The following is an 18599-nucleotide window of genomic DNA, read 5'->3' on the forward strand; positions in this document are numbered from 1 at the left end:
ACCTAATTTCAAAAGGCACTCAAGCGTACACATGTCCAAAAAAGCCTCCTCAAAGATAACCCACAAACTAAGGTTAGTCCACAATAAATGAAGGGACTTGCTACTGGAAGGGCCACTAGTAAAAACTAGCGAAATGGAAACAGTATTTTTTTACCAGACCTCCTGACGGAATATAAAGTGAATAAACAAATATAAAATATTCACCAAAAATTACAAAAAAAACAATTAACAAAGTAAGAACCAGGGGGGAGGAGCCTAGCTCGGGGACGGAATGGCCGCCTTTTAGCTCGGCTCCGTCGACCCTCCGGCTAACCTCGACTATCCTGCAATATATCCTGCACTGCGACGATACTTCAATACAGAATTTGAAATCTAAAGACCCACTCTTACTCACCGTCTGGTCCGGAGGTTCCTGTGTGCTGTGGGTCCGCAACTGTGCCCTCGGTGAGATTGGGGCCTCCGGGCACTCGAGACCGGGACCTCGCCTGCGGGACCCGTCCGGCGGAGAAGAGATTGCCGGCCCCGGCCGCGAGAGAGAGCCACTGGTGGGAACCGTTGTACGTGTGCCCCGGAGATCCTGAACCGGCCCGATGACTGGACCGTGCGGCTGGAGGGGGACGAGATGTGCTGGGGGCTGACTGTGTGAAGGGGTCCCTTCGCCTTTGTCCTGTCCGGCGGCCCTGAACCCCGCGCCTGGCTCTCGCCTGTGGGGCCTGCCACTGTTGGGAAGGGACCCCCCCCCCCCCATCGGGCGCTCGCCCATCCTGTGCCGGTGAGGCCGTTGTTGGGAGCCTCCGGAGGTCTGTAAAGTCCTACATTTGGGAACTGTTTGGGGGCCCACGGTGGAGTGTGGGGCGGCGAAACTCACAAGATGGCTACAGACAACGCGGGGGGTGCTCCGCTCTGCACCGACGCTCCTTGCCGGCTGGATTGTGCGGAGGCCTGGGTGTGTACCCGAGCGCCCACGCCCGGAGATGTCCTGGACGCCTTGATGTCATTGTACGCTGTCTTGGCCCCCGGTGCCTCTACCGACCCCATGCGGCTCGCCGCCATTTTGGGCCGCCGCTCTTTCATGCACCCCTCTCGTCCTGATGCCGCCATTGCTTCGCCCCCTTCGGCTGCGCCGGGAGTTGCTGTTGTTGTTCTTCGGCCGCTTGATGGGCCGGTGACTTTTGACCCTCTGCTTCCTCACCGCCTGGATTTCGAGGACTTCCACACGACGCGGAGATCTGCTCCTTCCCGGATACCTGGGACTTATGGTGGGCCGCTGCTTGCTCCCGCTTCGTTGGATTCGAACTTTTGTCCTGGAGGGGTACCTTTGTACTGTCGAACTGCGCACCTGGACTCCGGCTTGCCTTTGCTTGCCCTGTCGTTGCTGCTACAATTGACTTGCTTTATTGACTTTTTGTATTCCCTCCGTACGAGGGCTCTCCCTGATTTATATCACTGCCGTGACTCTGGACAACATTGCGATTATTTTGTGCTGGGTGGTCCGCTCCACATTATCCTTTATTGGGTTGGTTTCGTGGTTAGGAAGGGTTGGGGGTGAGTTGTACGACATGATAGTCTGCTGGTTTACCTGCCCGTTGCACTGATGTTTGTACTCCCGACCCGGTGAAACGCTACAATCTCCTCCTCCTCCCCCTCCCTGTGGTTTTTGCTGTATGTGAAGGTGTAGTATTGATTTGATACTTATTCATTCGTTGGTCGGGGGAGGGTCGTAGCCGAATGTGTTTGCTCATGTCCTCTGGCTCCTCCCTCACATTTTATTTTTGTTTCGTATTTCCTCTCCTCCTCTTTTTGTCTTTTTCCTCTACTTTCCTTTTTTCACTATATTTCGGGTTTCGGATTAGGGCGACAGGCACGCTGTTTGGAGGGTAGGCCGTAGCCTTCTGCAGGGGTGCGGAATGGTGGGATGGGTGGGCGGGGTCTTTCAAGTGTTTTCTTTTGGTTCTATGGCCCTTTTCTATCCCTTTATAGCGGTGCCGCTTCTGTCCTCGCTTCTCTGGCATGAGTGGGTTGGGGTCTGTTGCTCTGCCACTTTTATTGGTTTCCATGCTTCGTCGCGACTGCCATACCCTTCTTTTCGCCAGCTCTCCACTTTCTTCTGTATTATTGGCCGCGGGTTGCCTGGCCCGGGGTGGCGCCCATCTGGCACGATTGTGTTTTTCCTTTTCTATTTTTGTTATTTTGTTCTTTCTCCTTTCCTTTCCCCCCCTTCTTTGTCCCTCTTTGGTTTCCTCCCCTCTGTTTCCCCCCTATTTTTCCCCCTCTTCCTTCCCCTTTCCCCTTTCCCCTCCCCCCCCCTTTTCCCCCCCCTCCCCCATTTTCCCAGGCTCGTATTGAGAAAAGTGGGTTCGGTTCGTACAGTTTATCCGCTCCCCTTGCCTCTGTTAGCGTGTTATTGGGTGGGGGACATGAGATCTTGGTAGCACTTGTATGCTTCTCCACTATATTTTGCGTTTGTTTTGTGCTATGGTCGACTCGTGCCCTTACATCCTCTTCCCCCCCCACCCCCCCCCTCCTCTCGTTTTGGCATGGGTGTATTCTGGTTTCTGGGGTTTCCCGAATTTGTGAGTCAGCCATGAGCCTTGTCCCCTTATTATAAAATAGACCTCATTGATCCTGATATTGGGCCGTTATTGCCGCTTATCCCATTTCTAGCATTATTTAATTATGTTTGCTTGCCTGCCAACTGGCCTTGTGTCGCTTATTTTGATTCTTGATCGTCTTTGACTTGTGGCCGGCCAGATTGGTTGTAGGCCCACGCATGTTTATCCTGATGATGCAAATAAAGGTCTTAAAAAACAAAACAAAGTAAGAACCGATATATCATCAGATCAAAGAAAGGGAGGAAAAGGAACGTACCAGTTGGAAATTCCATGAAATTAATATATAATATAATACTTGAGGCAATAGTGTCCCTCTTCGAATTACATTTTAATGATGCTATATCTGTGTTGGACAAAGCAAAAGAAAGGGGGAAAAACAATTGAAACAAACTGAAGCTTATAGTAACGGGTTTCTATAAGTGTTCTACGTCTGAGTGACAAAAATAACCCTACCTTGCAAAATGCCCTTGTTGCCTTCATGCAAGAGTCAATTTCATTACCAAGCGTGATGTCATGATATGATAATCAGTTGAAATTCTCCAGTCCGTATCTATATTGGACCCAGCACACACCATACCTGTTGGAACCCAAACACTGTCAGGAAATACTTCTAAACCTGTACAATCTACCAAAATATATGATGGTCCTTATAGCACATATCAAGACAATGGGTACCTACATTCTCACACGAGGATAACAAGAAACCAAATTGCATGATTGTATGCTATCACAACTCATCCACTATGGGTACACATTTCTAAAATGTAACCACAGTGATCCAGTTTCTGTAATATCGCCCGACCATAGTGACACAATATCTATGAAATTATCCAAAAGGAAAAGGAGATAACAGATCCCCAAATTATATATCATAGCCACACTAAATCGGTTAACTGCAATGTCGCCCAACCGTAGTAATTTAGTATCTGCAATATCGCACTAGGAAGGTGGCGAATTCCCAATTGCTACAATTTAGAAAAATGTGTATATAATAATTACTTCTCATAAGTCTTGTTAAACACGGGGGCCTATGCCAAATTTAAATGTAAACTTGAAAATGTAATTCTCATAATGTTATCCAAGCAAACAAGAACACAATAAAATACACCTATACTCGTGGTCCCACGATTTGGGACCATGTTGCCCTAGTCTAATCCTACACACTGGTCCATCCATCAAAGTGCGACACCCCTGGATGTGTCCAGCGCATGAGAAAATACAGTGAGGAAAATCGGCTAATCGGGAACTAGTTGTCCGTTGGCCGCCACCCCCCACCTTACCTGCACTAGGCAGCAAACTTAGGGTCCCCCCGGCTGGCATTAGGTCTAGCTAGGCCACTGTGCAAATGTTGCAGTGATATTATCAATGATGCCACAGAAGATGTCATAAGTGATGTAATATGTGGGGTAATTAGAATGGCAAGGGCGCAAGTTATAGTTACGCTAGGGCACAAATTATATTTACTTGAGTTAACTATAACTGGTGAATTTCTGTGGTTTTCAGAGTTTAAAAGGTTACATTGTTACTTAACAGTAACATTTCAGTGAAATTATAGTTCTTTTTATTTTTTAAATAAAGTAAGTACGCTGCAGGCCGTGTGCAGTGGGGGGTTTGGCTGCATGCGGGGAGGTTGGCCTGTGGCCAGGCCCTGCAGCCCACACCACACATGCAGCCAACCTCATGGAGGGATGGCCGCAAGGTCTAGCCTGTGGCCAGGCCTTATGGCCAACATCCTGTAAAGGCAGCCAATCCCACACCCTGCAGGGCGTTCAATTGTGCATCGCTGTGGGTTGGCGACAAAACCTGGCCAGCGGGCAACTCCCAGCATTCAGCCAACCCCACACTGCCTAGGGCCTTTGGCTGTGCATGGCGGGAGTTTGGCTACAGGGCCAGGTCTGCGGCCACCTCCAAGCATAAAGCCAATCCCACGCTGCGCACAGCCTTTGGCTGTCTGTTGTTGCGGGTTGGCCACAATGCCTGAAGCCAACCAATCCAAAGACAGCTAAACTCTGCACCACAGGTGGGTTGGACACATGGCCTGGCCCTGGGGACCCCATTTCCAGGGCCTTTTTTTCTCGATGGGGAGGATATTTTAAAGGAGGGGGCCATGTGGCCCTCCTCATCGAGCCTCATTAGGTTCTGGGGAACCCATCCCCCAGGGCCATTTTTTTATTAAGGGGGGAAGGGCTGCATCCACCAAGGACATTTTTTAGAATAAAGTTGAGGGGGTCGGCGTGGCCCCTTTCCAGCCATACTAGGTCCTGGGGACCGCATGCCAGAGGGCCAATACTTAAAATAAAGAAGGGGAGGCTGCATGGCCACCCTCCAAGGGCCAATTTCGGTCCCGGGGAACCCATCCCCTGGAGCCCTCACACTTAAAGGTGGGTGCCCAGGTGCCCACCCAGGTCCCCCACCATACTTTAGTTGGGGGTCACGGGAAGGAGGTAGCTGCAAGGCCCCAGCCGGCATCCCGCATGCAGTGGGAGCTGGCATTTCTCCCACCTAGAGGGGGCAGCTACGTATGCTGTTCCCTCTAATGATGCTCCCTCTGGGCTTGTGCAATATTTTGATCTGTTTCCCTGCCCACGTCAGTGCGGGCAGTGAAACAAATCAAAAGTCTGCTCCCAGTGGGAGGAGTATTTACAAAGCTCACGCGTGCTGGGAGCAGACTTGGTCTTTGTTCCTCTTTTACAGAAGTTTTGAAAATTCTCCAGCCAAGCGAGAGAAAATACAGCTTTCCCTGCCCATGATGGTGCAGGGAGTGAATCTGCTATGTCCCGAGGGTGGGCTTCCCAGGACATAGCTTGTGAGTCGGCCCCGTAGGATAGGGTCCCAGTCATTAATGGCTCAGGCAGGGGGGGGTGCGGCTCCCTTCCCTAACACTTTAGTTCCGCAGCCGGAGGGATGAGGTCCCCGAGGGCTTTAGTGGCTCAGGGAAGGGGGCTGCCCGATCAGCCTCCTCTTAAAAAATATGCCTACCCCAGGTGATGGAATCCTATGGTCCGTGGGCAGGGGTGCATGCCCACTCCCCTTGAAAAGCATGCCAGGCTCGGGGTTTGGGGTCCCTGGAGCCAAAATCAACCCGGGGGAGGCCGTATGCCCCCGCTCCTTAAACAAGACAAGGGAACCCTCCGTGGGGTCCCCAAGGCTAAAAGCGGCCCAAGGAGGGGGCCACATGGCCCCTTAGCCTGAACGACACACTAGGCCCCAGGAGATAGTGTTCCTGGGCGGAAATCGGCCCAGGGAGAGGGCTGCAAACCTCAACCCCTAAAAAACATGCCCAGCCTCTGGCATGGGGTCCTTTGGGCCAAAATCGGCCTGAGGAGGGGGGTCATGCGTGCCTCCCTCCCCCCCCAAAATAAACCAGTCTTCCCCCTAGGCCCTAGCCCATTCCGAGTCCTAAGATAGCTGCCACCACTTCCTGATTGAGGTGGTGGCAGCCTATCAGATCTCGGCTTGAGATCTGTTGGGATCCATGGAGGCTAAGTGTCCCTCGCAGTGGCGCAACAAAACATGAGGAGACCCTCCTGCAGGATATGATGAAGGGGCCTCTGCACTCACATTTGTAGGGGCTGAAGGGGCCCCCTCCAGTATGGGTAAGCCTGCAACCACCGCACCTCTGGGGCTGCGGGGGCATTTGTCACCCCCCTGATCCCTAGATATACAATGTTTTTGGGCTTAGCTGCTCAGAAACTACTGAACATTTTACCCCAAAATCTAGCTTTCTGGCAAATTTGGTGTAAATCCGTGCAGCAGTTTAGGTGGGGAACTGTGTAAAAAGTTCCTATGCGAAAATGAATGAGGAAAACATGTTTTGAGACCCCTGTTTTTTCCTCCGACCCCAGCTTGACGAATCACCCCGCCAATTTCCATGCACAAACTAGGCAAAAAAGAGCACTTTTTTAGAGGTTTGTTTAACAGGCCCAAAGTTATTAGCAACATAATAAATGTATTTCCTGTTTGAATCAGGATCCTAACTATAATTACCTAATGGTGCCTGCCATTGGGTGATATATATATATATATATATTTAGATATCAGCAAATGCATACATTATTTGATTTGATGCTCTCGGTTTTGGATTATGCTTTTAATGAACTGTGTTGTGCTGGATATTTCTAATGTGTAGAGCAAAAAAAAATGAATTCTGGGCCACAACAAAAGGTTCACTGTTAGACCAGCCATAAGGAATCTGGAGAGAGGCTGGTCATCAGGCTGGGAGTTGTCAGCACCCTACAGCACATGACATGTGACAGAGTGCCTCATGATGGGGGCCGCCCTGTAAGCAAGGCCTTCTGGAGAAAGGCAGTTTATCACTGAGTTAATTTGGCTTGACACAAAACTGGCAAAGAGACTGCCAACACACTCCTTTTTTCTTAGAAGGTTAGCCTCCGTGAATAAGAGGTTCAAATGTCTAGCATTTTAGAGACAGTAAACAGAAAGTCAGTGCAAGTGCTACGGTGAGGATGCAGTAGGCAGCTGCCTTATGATGTCATCGCAAATGGCCACACGAAAGTGCTACACTAGGTTGGTTCCTAATGAAGAGCGTAAACCCTAACTGCAAAATCCAAATTTTTTTTATAGGGCTCCTAAAACCTGATTGGTACTGCAGAATGTACACGGTAAAGTACAGGCATAAACAGAGAGAAGTGAATCCTGAGTGAGTCAAGGGAGCACTGACAATCCTATGGCAATCTTTAGCAGCACATGAGACCGCAAATAATTTCAAACAATTCATTTAGGATGCCGGACAAGGATACCTTCTCAACACTGAAGAGATTCAGTTATGTTTTTAGGATTATCCTTTTTTCGTGTTAAAAATGTCAAACCATTTTCTTATTGGAAATCTATTTGATCTGGAACCAAATATTAATTGGCTTAATCTGACAGTGAGGTGCAGCCCTAATTACCACAAATTTCCGCTAAGTGGAATGATCATCAAAAAGTGTGCTGATCCCTGTCCCCATGCCTGGTCGAGCTTGCAAACATTTTGTTATGTGAGGCTGCTCCTCCCACCACTCCACACACAAATAACCATCACTGGAAGTGTTTTAGCAGTTCAGAAACTGCCTTAGTATCAATCTCCCCTTCCTGAAATGAGCACAGACATCATGTACTTCCGGGACAAACTCCTCCTACTGTGAACGTTCCAGAGTTCGTGTGAAGTAGACTGGTGTGGTCTAGAAGGACTTGTATGGTGCAGGCATGGTGCAGGAGCTGCATGGGTGGGATTTCCTGACCTGAAAATTGGAGGTGTAGAACTGCCTCTGAGGAGCCACCATTTGTTAACATGGAGGGGGAGGGTCTTGCACAAAACAGTTTTAGAAACAGGTTTAAATTTACTAATGCAAGTAAGGAACCTGCACCTGAAGTGAAGCAATCCTACACCACCGTTGTGGACCCGCCATACAAGAGGAGGGGGCGGCCATAAAATGCAGCCAGCCAGTGCAGGATTTGCCAGTCTTGAGTTAATTGCCAGTCAAATGCTGCATTTAGGAGATAACTTTTAGAAAGATGAAGCCCACTTAGACCATATGGACCCACTTTAAGGTCACGCTACATATACACCCAACCGGGGGAACTCGCGTATTCTGGGAGCCTCAATATCATCCATGTAAATGTGGAATCCACCAGTCTTTTTCAGCCATTTGTTCAGGAGTTGCCGACAGATATTAAACATCATTGACAGCGAGGAACCATGAGAGACCGCACCTGTCACCAAAGTACCGGGAATAGGTGTTGATCATACGAGTGACGTGTGAGGCTAAATCAACTAGAAAACAATAAAACCAACCAAAAGACCAGTCAGCAAAGCCTGCCTTCTAAATCAAATGTTCTAGCAGCACATTATGAGGTGGCAGAGATGTCAAACAATGCCAGCATAGCAGATGATATTTTTTCAGAAAACCTGAAGAGATAACCCTTCATATTTAAAAGTCACATCTCTGTCCAGTAATGTGAAAGGAATCCAAACAGCCTATCTCTCAGGAGTACATTTTCTTCTAGAAGGTATACAAGCTTATATATAAAGACATTTCCCCAATAATCTTGACCAGCAGGGAATCTGCAAGGGAGCGAAAGCTATCTTCGTCCATGGGGTTGAGTGATGTTTTTACAAAGATGAATTAATTAAAGTTCTTTTGAGATACTTTGGGAAACTGTTTTCAAACTGACTACGAATGGTACTACAGATTGTGTGCAATCAAATTGCATAACTGAAGGGCAAGGGACAGAGTGAAGTTTGTATTATTAAAAATAACCTCCTTTGGGAATGGGTCAATAAGTGATAACTTGAAGGTGAGTACTACTGCTTGTAGCTGTTACTTCCTTTCCAGACATTACAGAGAGATAGCAATAGATGAGTCATTTCCTGGGGCACAGATATCTATCTGAATTGTCATTAATTCCAGCCTTATGGTCTGAACTTTTTTTGGGGGGGGAAGGTAATCCTGAACTGAGACATAAGGTGAGGGAACTGTGCCATCCTTGTTTAAAATGCAGTTGGTGACAGCAAGCATGCAAGTGGCAGAACACATCTTCCAGTGTTCTTAATTGCAACTACCTGCAGGTGAGGGGGGGCTTAGAGAACAAGTGATTCGTTGGGGGACATTTAGCTTACAGACGTTATGAAAGCAGACTCGAGACATAGCTCACAGTCTACAACTCAGCAAATGAAAGGGGATGATACTCCAAACCAACTCAGACTGAGTCATTCTCAGGAAGGGAAAGGCTGGCAGTCCTGGCAGGGCTCTTTGATTTTAGCATTTGCAAGCATGCAGGTGGTGAAATTTGCCTTATTCTGGCTGTTATGTTGCACATTGGATGGCTGTGGGGTAGACTCAACCATTTTTCCCTAACTAAGCCTCCCTACCAACTGTTTATGCTGGTAGATTGCCAGATTCTTACTCAGCACCCCCAAAACCTGATGCCTGTCAAGTGGCATAGGAAGATAAACAATCGATTTAACTGCAAGCCTTGTTAAGTGCACCTGGCCTGCCCAATATTACAGGAAGTGCACGTGAAGATATGCTTTACAAAACAGCAGCAGTAAATTTAGATCCAAATGGTTCTCACAATCAAACAAAATTTTATTGTGAAATCGCTATTAGTCCTCCAACAACCCTCAAATGATAGTAAAAAAAAAATAACTGATCACGTGGGACTGGACTTAATAATCAAAAAACAGAGGGAAAGTATTCTTGACAAAGAAATATTAGTCATAGTAAACAACAGCTTAAACAAATGTCTGCCATGGTCATCGGACTGAAAGACAGTTGTGTGCAAAACAAAAGTGGAGAATCTCAAGATGCAGGTGACAACGAGGGCGGTACAATTTTAAGGGGAGCCAACAATAGGTTCCGGCTCTGAGGACACATGCAAAGGTAGGTGTCGGGACTGCAGGGAGAAATTACTGGAACCACGGGTTGAGATGGTAAGAAGTTGAGTTTATACTCGGTGAAAAAAATCAGCACACAATGTCTCTCTGCAAATGCAGGGGCGGCTGGTGACATTTGAAAGAGGTGAGGCGTAAAATTATTGTTGTACTGCACTGTGGCGAGCGAGCAAGCCTGAACAACCTACGGAGAGTTCGGGGGGTTTTCCCCCAAGAAAAGTTTGAAAAAAGAGTGGACAAATGGTGCATTTTCAAGCAAATTTGACGAAGTAGGAAGGTTAATAAAGCAATACAATTGAATTATTTATCATTTAAGAAATTGCCAATTTTTATGAGCTATAGGGGTGATGGAGATACGCCGCTCCAGAATGATCTAGTGTTACCATTTTACAAAGTGTGCATTTCCTGTGTTCCAATGTCGCTTTTAACTGTTATTTTTGATATTTTTGCATCTTCTACTTAAAGAGATAGACTTTTATCTACTCGTTGATATTTTAAAACATACAAATAATATTTTAACGTGTAGCGCATCCTCCTGAATAATGCCACAAATGGAATGAAGCCCAGCAGGCCACCATACCTGGGAGGGAGGGCCTGCCATTCCCAATGGGGTCGCAAATTGCGAGAGGCTCATTAATATTCATGAGCCTTTCAATTTGCGACCCCATTAGGAATTGCTAACAGTGTGTTACACACCGTTGTACTTACAAAATAGCGCCTTGCAAATTCCGAGGCGCAATTTGTGAGGCGCTATTTTGGGCGTCATACATCTGGCCCTATATATTTATAGGGAAATGAAAAGTGGGGCCATGATGACCAAGATTACTTCTTGCAAAGGTGTACTTACATGATGAATGGAGATAGTTTGTTATGATTTGTCTATCAGTCCCTTTATCCCCTCCACTCTCTTGCCCCGTTTGTCTGTGACTAAGGATATCGGAGCAAGCACAACAGAGATTTGCAAGTGTTATTTATGATTCATTATCTGGGGGTTAAAGCCAAGTCACGCAGGGATGCTACTTGCCTGTATGCAACTCATCAATTTTATCATTCTAATAATCAGGCAAGTCCTGGTTACTCCAAGTACCTAAATGTGGTTACCAAGCAATCCCATCAGTACGTTCTCACCAGATTACGATTAGGTATTGTACATAATCTGGTGGCTTTACCCATGATAAAAAAGCACACGTCAACACCCTGCCCCTGTGATGGGCTTTCTAAGCAGAGCACCGAACACTTTTTGCTACTTTGTCCCTTGTATTTGCACCTCCGTACTGCCTATCTTAAACCGCTTTTTAAAAAATATTTTGTGTCCACTGTTAGAACTGCTATGAGATTTTTATTTGCACTGGACGAACCGGATGTGTGCTTCTTCACAGCGATTTTTATTCTAAAATCTGTGTCTGCTAGGAAAAGTATGGCTTTTTAACTTTTATGTAGTGTTTTTAGCATATTCACAGCCTCAGCATATCTTGCCGCCCATTTCTTCCTTTGATTGTATTTTTTAACCCTACTATTGTTGTATTTCTGATGTAATATGTGTGCTTTTATGATTGCTTTTTAAATGATCGAATAAAGCTTTTCGAATCGAATCGATTCATTAATGCAAATGCTTTAATATGAAAGCAGGTGTTTCAAGGTAATAAAGTGAGTTCCAAACTCTACCTGCTTTACTAAAACAGTGATGCTCAAGAAAAAATTGATGACACAAACTGAGAAACGTAAAACAAAAATGTGAAACTGCTAATTCTCTCCTATGTTGGGCATAATATTTTAATTTCTAGCCACTAGATTCAGCCAAAAACAATCCAAATGTCTTTGCCTCTCTGTCTAACTGAAAAATTAAAAGCAGATATAGACGACATGCATGTGTTCTTTTGCCATAATTGGAATGCTGGAATACCAAGAGTGCTGGCATATTTGTATTCCTAAAGTGATCAAAATGATGTTCTAAAGAGACCCCTTACAAAAGAAAAGCCTATACAGAGTCTTTTCATAATCCGTATCTGACATAATCTAACTCATCCTAAAATTTTAACCTGGCACAACAGGCGTCCTGCCATGTGCACTGTCTAAATCAAATCAAATCAGGTGTTTGTTAAGCGCGACTACTCACCCGTAAGGGTCTCAAGGCGCTGGGGGTGTGGGGGAGGGGGGTTCGCAGGTTCCAGTCCATCAAGAAGGGGGTCTGTCGAAGAGCCAAGTTTTGAGGTTTTTTGCGAAGATGGGGAGCAATGTTATCTGTCTGAGGTGAAACGGAAGGTTGTTCCAGGCACTGGCCGCACGGAAGGAGAAGGAGCAGCCTCCCGATCTGATCTTTCGGGTGCGGGGGACCACGGTATAGGAGAGCTGGGCTTATCGTAGGGTCCTTTGGGGTGCATGGAATTTGAGTCGGCTGTTCAGGTATGCTGGTCCGGTGTCGTGGAGGTCCTTGTGAGCATGGGTTAGCATCTTGAAGGTGACTCTAGCTTTGATGGGGAGCCAGTAGAGTGTGCGCAGGTGCTGGGAGATGTGGTAGTGGCTTGGCAGGTTGAGGAAAAGTCCTGCAGCGGCGTTTTGGATGTTCTGTAGCTTGCAGGTGAGGTTTTTGTTTATTCCGGCATAGAGTACGTTGCCGTAGTCTAGCCTGCTGGTGACCAGGGCGTGAGTGACGGTCTTTCTGTGTTCGAGGGGGATCTATTTGAAGGTCTTACGTAGGAGGCGGAGGGTGTGGAAGCAAGAGGACGAGATGGATTTGATCTGGCGGTCCATTTTGAGCTGAGAGTCCAGGACGATACCCAGGTTGCGTGCGTGGTCCGTGGGGGTGGGCGTCCGAGGGCGGGGGGCCACCAGGTGTCGTTCCAGGCGTCTGGGTTTGGGCCCATGATGAGTACTTCCGTTTTGTTTGTGTTTAGTTGTAAGCAGCTGTTTTTCATTCATTTGGCGACGGCTTCCATGCCTTCTCGAAAGTTGTATCTGGCGGTGTTGGGTTCGTTGGATAGGGAGAGGATGAGTTGGGTGTCGTCTGCGTATGACACAATGTTGAGTCCGCAGGTTCTGACGATGGGGGCGAGCGGAGCCATGTAGATGTTGAAGAGCGTAGGGCTGAGGGAGGACCCCTAGGGGACTCCGCAGGTGGTAGGTATGGGGTCTGAGAGGAAAGGGGGAGTCTGACCCACTGCATTCTGCCGGAGAGGAAGGAGTGGATCCAGTCGAGGGCCTTGTCTTGGATCCCTGCGTCGTGGAGTCTGCATATTAGGGTGCAGTGAAAGACTGTGTCGAACACATTTTTATTACTTTGCTAATGAGTACATTAATAGGATAAGTATATTTCTTTGGTATTTTGTGCCATGATTAAATAGATGTTTTTATAAATTCTCACACACCTGCAGCTGTGAGCGTTTCCTTACAAAACGATTAAATAGTCAAATTCAATTTTGGAAACAACTTCTGCGACCACTATCAGGCAATGTTTATGTATTTTAAGTGTTGGTCTACTGAGCAATTCTGTCTCCTTAGGGGCACATTGTTACTCTGTAACTCCTAGAGAAGCGTGTCATGGGGAAGAAAAGGAGGGATGTGTGGAGTAAGAGGGCTAGAACAGAACCAGGCTGTAGATAAGGTAAAGAGTGTAAGGGAAAACTGTAGTGATGCTGAAGAGAAAGAGAGCCTGAGTTTGAGTTAGTGTGTGATTGTGTAAATGTATGTGCATTTGTCTCTCGCCAGTGTCACTGGATGATTAGGTAGCACTGACCTGACCTTGCAACAGTGATTTTGTTAAAACTAAGAGAACTGCACTCTCAAACCAAATAACTGTCAAGCCGCCATTGTTAGGTGGGTCATTTGTACATTTATTTATTATTTATTTATTTGGCACACTTGTAAAGCGCAGCTGTCACCCAACGGGTATCCTGCTAATGTTTTCTACTTTCTGAGAAATAATAAAACACTTAACATTACATGTAAATTGGGGGGGCGTGGCTTAGAGCGCGACCGAGATGGCCGTAATCTTCTAAGCTCAATCGATTCACCGGTGTGAACGCTTGCTCCAACATGCTGTTCTGGTGATTGGTGTTCACCCCGTAACGGAAAAAGGCGGCGGAACAACGCTGGAGTCTGAGGGACGATTTTCAAGTTTTCTCGGTCTGCTCCTTCAAGAGAATTTCCTCAGGTCATCTCTCTCCTTACTCTGGTCACGTAATGGCGGCTGACATGCAAATTATGCCAATTCACGGACCGGGCTCAGGCATCCATGGGGTCTAATTCTCCGGTTTTTGTGCACATTTCCCTGCTTCAATGAGGTATTGTAAGGCTGAATGTTTATACCTCTCTATATGTACGATTCTTGAGGAGTAATTAATGCGAGAGTCGTGATACAAAATGGCGTCCGCTGACTGACTGATTTGACGCTATTGTTTCTAATTACGGTTTGGATATGCCTAGCTGGCGGTGAAGTGCCTAATTTCCAGATTCAACAGTGGGAGATTATTTTTATTAATGCCGGGTGTGCAGAATCTACCATATGTCATACCATACGTCATACATATATAATCGTCTGCTCTTTGGTGGGGGTGCACTCCCTCATCTGTTGGTCCATCTGTGGGTGTGATCCTGACTCTTCGCTCTTCACATCTCGCCAGTTGCTGACAAGACTCTGCAGTTAAATGTAGTTTTTAAGACGAATGTATGACATAATATCGACAGACAGAATATCTACATACAAAAATATCGACACAAAAATATCGAAATCAAAAATATCGAAATTATATCTACATAATGGTAAGTACAAAAATATCGAAAAAATAATATCGTTGTACAAAAATATCGAAATTAAAAATATCGTTTTTTAAATGTATTAATAATAATTTAAAATTAATTTAAAAATACATATAATTTTACAAATATTAACGCATGTTTTTACAACGCAGATACTTTTACAACGCATACCATTACAACGTAAGTATTGGTAAGTATATAATAATTTTTTAATGTAAATTAATTAAAATTAATATAATATAATTTAATTTAATTTAATTAAATTTAATTAATTTAATTTAAATTTAATTTTACTTTAATTTTTACACTGTACCCCTGTACCCCAAAAACCCAAAACTGACCCTGAACCCTAAAAATACCCCTTTACCAAAAACCCAAAACTGACCCTGAACCCTAAAAATACCCCTTTACCCAAAAACTAAAAACTGACCCTGAACCCTAAAAATACCCCTTTACCCAAAAACTAAAAACTGACCCTGAACCCTAAAAATACCCCTTTACCCAAAAACTGACCCTGAACCCTAAAAATACCCCTTTACCCAAAAACTAAAAACTGACCCTGTGCCCTAAAAATACCCCTTTACCCAAAAACTAAAAACTGACCCTGAACCCTAAAAATACCCCTTTACCCAAAAACTAAAAACTGACCCTGAACCCTAAAAATACCCCTTTACCCAAAAACTAAAAACTGACCCTGAACCCTAAAAATACCCCTTGACCCAAAAACCCAAAACTATAACATTTTAAATATAATTATATACTTACCAATACTTACGTTGTAATGGTATGCGTTGTAAAGGTATCTGCGTTGTAAAACACATGCGTTGTAAATGCATGCGTTGTAATAGTTTTTGCGTTGTAAAAGTTTCGTTGTAATGGTAGTGCGTTGTAAAAGTTGCGTTGTAATGGTTGTTTCCCTATAAACACACAACCCACTAAACATAAATAAATGAAATCATTTAATCACTTAATAATTATTAATTACCAATTAATTATTAATTAACAATATCAAAAATTAATAAATTAAAAATATTAACACATTAACTCGAATTAATTTAATTTACTACTTAATATTATTTCATTACAAATTAATTATTAATTAACAATAACACTAAATAAAATATATTAGCACAATAAATCTAATTAATGTAATTAACTAATTAACATTAATTAATTACCAATTAATTATTAATTAACAATAACAATAAATTATATATCTTAGCACATTAAATCTAATTAATTTAATTAACTAATTAATATTAATTAATTACCAATTAATTATTAATTAACAATAACACTAAATTAAATATATTACCACATTAAATCTAATTAATGTAATTAACTAATTAGTTTCAATTAATTACAAATTAATTATTAATTAAAAAATATTTAAAAATATATATTAATTATTTAATTATTATTAAATTACTTCCCACCCTATTCCCCTATAAACCCACAACCCGCTCTAATACTAAAACGCAAAATGTTAACATAATTACTAATTTTCAAACATACATTTCTAAACATATTTAGCAAACATATAAACAACATAATAAAATACATAACACTAAACAACAAAATTTCGATATTACTAACATACTTACCTTAATCTCGATATTCTGTCTGTCGATATTATGGCACATCGATATACTATACCATCGATATTAAAACATCGATATTATTGTATATCGATATTTTAATTTCGATATTTTGTCTGACTACCTTTTAAGACAGGCTATTATATGCGACATGGTGAGTCTGAATACTTTATTACATGGCAGTTCCACAGGTATGTCTCTCTGTTAGACGCTGCCGCTTGCCAGACAACTAAAATAGCGACCGCTACAACGACTCCGTCAGGACATGTGAGGTGCGTCTTTTCCTTACAGTTGTAGTAATTAATTCTGAAGTGCGACGCTCCCTGGAACGGAAGCCTCTAATATGAAGGTCTCTCCAAATGGTGGCGGCTGACAGGAAATTTTAGTTTAAATACATTATCCTGAGGAAATACGGTCTGGCACAAAATGGTGGCCGCTGACAGAACTCTTATTGGAGATTTGAATGCCTTGTTTGCGGCCTGATACTCAGTTGGTTCTAAATCAGTAGGGGTGGCTTATCCCATGTCCAATAATTTGTATGCAATTTTAAGCCTCTGAAGAACATATTGATCTGTTGTTGATTGTGCAGATTCTATCCAACACCATTGCTTGAAACAAGTGGTTGCTCATTATTTTAAGTGCATTATTTCAATGGCGGAAGGCATGGGTGTCACCCCCAAGGATAGAGATTCTAAGGGGAATCTGAAGAGGTCTAAACAGAATTCCCCTACGCCAGATATCTCAGCAAAGGCTAATATGGATTCTGCTTCAACATTAGATACTATTCTAATTAAACTTAATGGTGTACATGATATAGCACAAAGCACTAAAACGAACACAGAATTACTCCAGGTTTAGATGGCAGCCATCAGAAATGACCTAAAAAATCTCTCATTACGTGTCTCCAATGCAGAAACATGAATAAGCTCTGTGGAAGACTTCACGAATAAGCAAGCTAAACATGCTCAGAATATGGAACGTAGCTTGGCTTCATTGAGAAGAGACCTAACTGAACAGGAAGATAGGAATCGTCGAAATAACCTTCACATTTTTGGCCTTCCAGAGGAATGTGAGAAATCTGCTCCTTTAATGTTAGATTTTTTACTTACTCTGTCCTGAACATTTCATTTGTAAAGGACTTTGAAACAGAACGTGCTCATAGAGTTCCCACCTTTAAGCCTAAAGCGTTATCTTTTCCAAGACCAGTGATTTTTAAACCTCTGCGTCATCAACATTCTGAACAAATCCTAGCTCAAATGAGGAAGATTAAGACTTTACAATGGGAAGGCCACAGGATATCAATATCACAGGACTTTGCTAGAGACACTGTCATGCACCGTAAAGTTTTCTTGAATCTGCGTAGACGGCTTATAGATATGAACATGCCATTTTCCTTTGCAGGTACTTCACGTTTCTGAATAACTTTTCGAGGTCGCACACAGATTTTTTATGAGCCTGCAGAACTTTCTACTTTTTTGGATAATCAGTCCGAGTCACTGATGGACTATGAACCCCCTCCTGGCACCTTTCAACCTTAATGTTCATCTTTCACTGATTACTTGTCTCATACCCTTGGTGCTTTATTGCATTATGCATGGTTAATAGTGCCTCTCTGTTTTCTTTTTCTTGCAATGATGAATATTCATTGCATCTGATATTGTTGTATATTGGTTGCTGACTTTTAACTGCCCTTTCATTTACAGGTCGCACGGTTGTGCATACCTCTATACTTGTCTCTTAAGAGTTATAGCTGTGTTGTTATTGTTGTTTTGGTCCTGTCCTCTTATTAGTGGATATCACTATATCTTCCTTTCCCTTCTCCCCGATTTCTTTATCATTTCCTTTCATTTCTGCCTCATTCTAACTGGGCTTATGGTTGCTATTTTCTCTCATCTTGTGTATTTTTCTTTTTGTTTCGAATTGTATTTAATTTTATTTTGATGAATTTTTGCTGGTTTGTAATTCTAAAATGGTTGGTTTCCTTTGAACTTTTCTTTCTCTCCTTCTCTTTTTATGATATTTGTTATATATCTTTTCTTACTCTTTTTCCGTTTTACTTGAACTTTTTCTTCCACTCTATTCCTGCTATTTTTCTGGTGTTTATTTTTTTCTCGTATAATTAGGATTCATTTGTATCTTCCTCTCTTATTCTTCCTCCAATATTTATTTGCATTTTGTTTGTACAATTCTTATGAGTATATTAATCAATTCCTTTACTCTTCATTTAGTCATGACATGGTT

General features: G+C 43.7%; 1 protein-coding gene across 2 annotated transcripts in view; it reads right to left on the bottom strand.

Annotated features, from left to right (window-relative positions):
- PIGN (phosphatidylinositol glycan anchor biosynthesis class N) overlaps nt 1-18599 on the bottom strand; it is a 1090233-nt gene that overhangs the window by 1019713 nt on the left and 51921 nt on the right. The window contains exon 2 of one of the 2 annotated variants that reach the window (XM_078687756.1): nt 3066-3189. The exons of the other annotated variant lie outside the window; for it this stretch is intronic. The gene's annotated coding sequence lies outside the window, so the exon portion shown is untranslated. The remainder of the gene's footprint in view (nt 1-3065; nt 3190-18599) is intronic. 2 annotated transcript variants of the gene reach the window in all.

This window comes from Lissotriton helveticus, chromosome 4_1 (assembly GCF_964261635.1).
Source record: "Lissotriton helveticus chromosome 4_1, aLisHel1.1, whole genome shotgun sequence".
Taxonomy (NCBI): domain Eukaryota; kingdom Metazoa; phylum Chordata; class Amphibia; order Caudata; family Salamandridae; genus Lissotriton; species Lissotriton helveticus.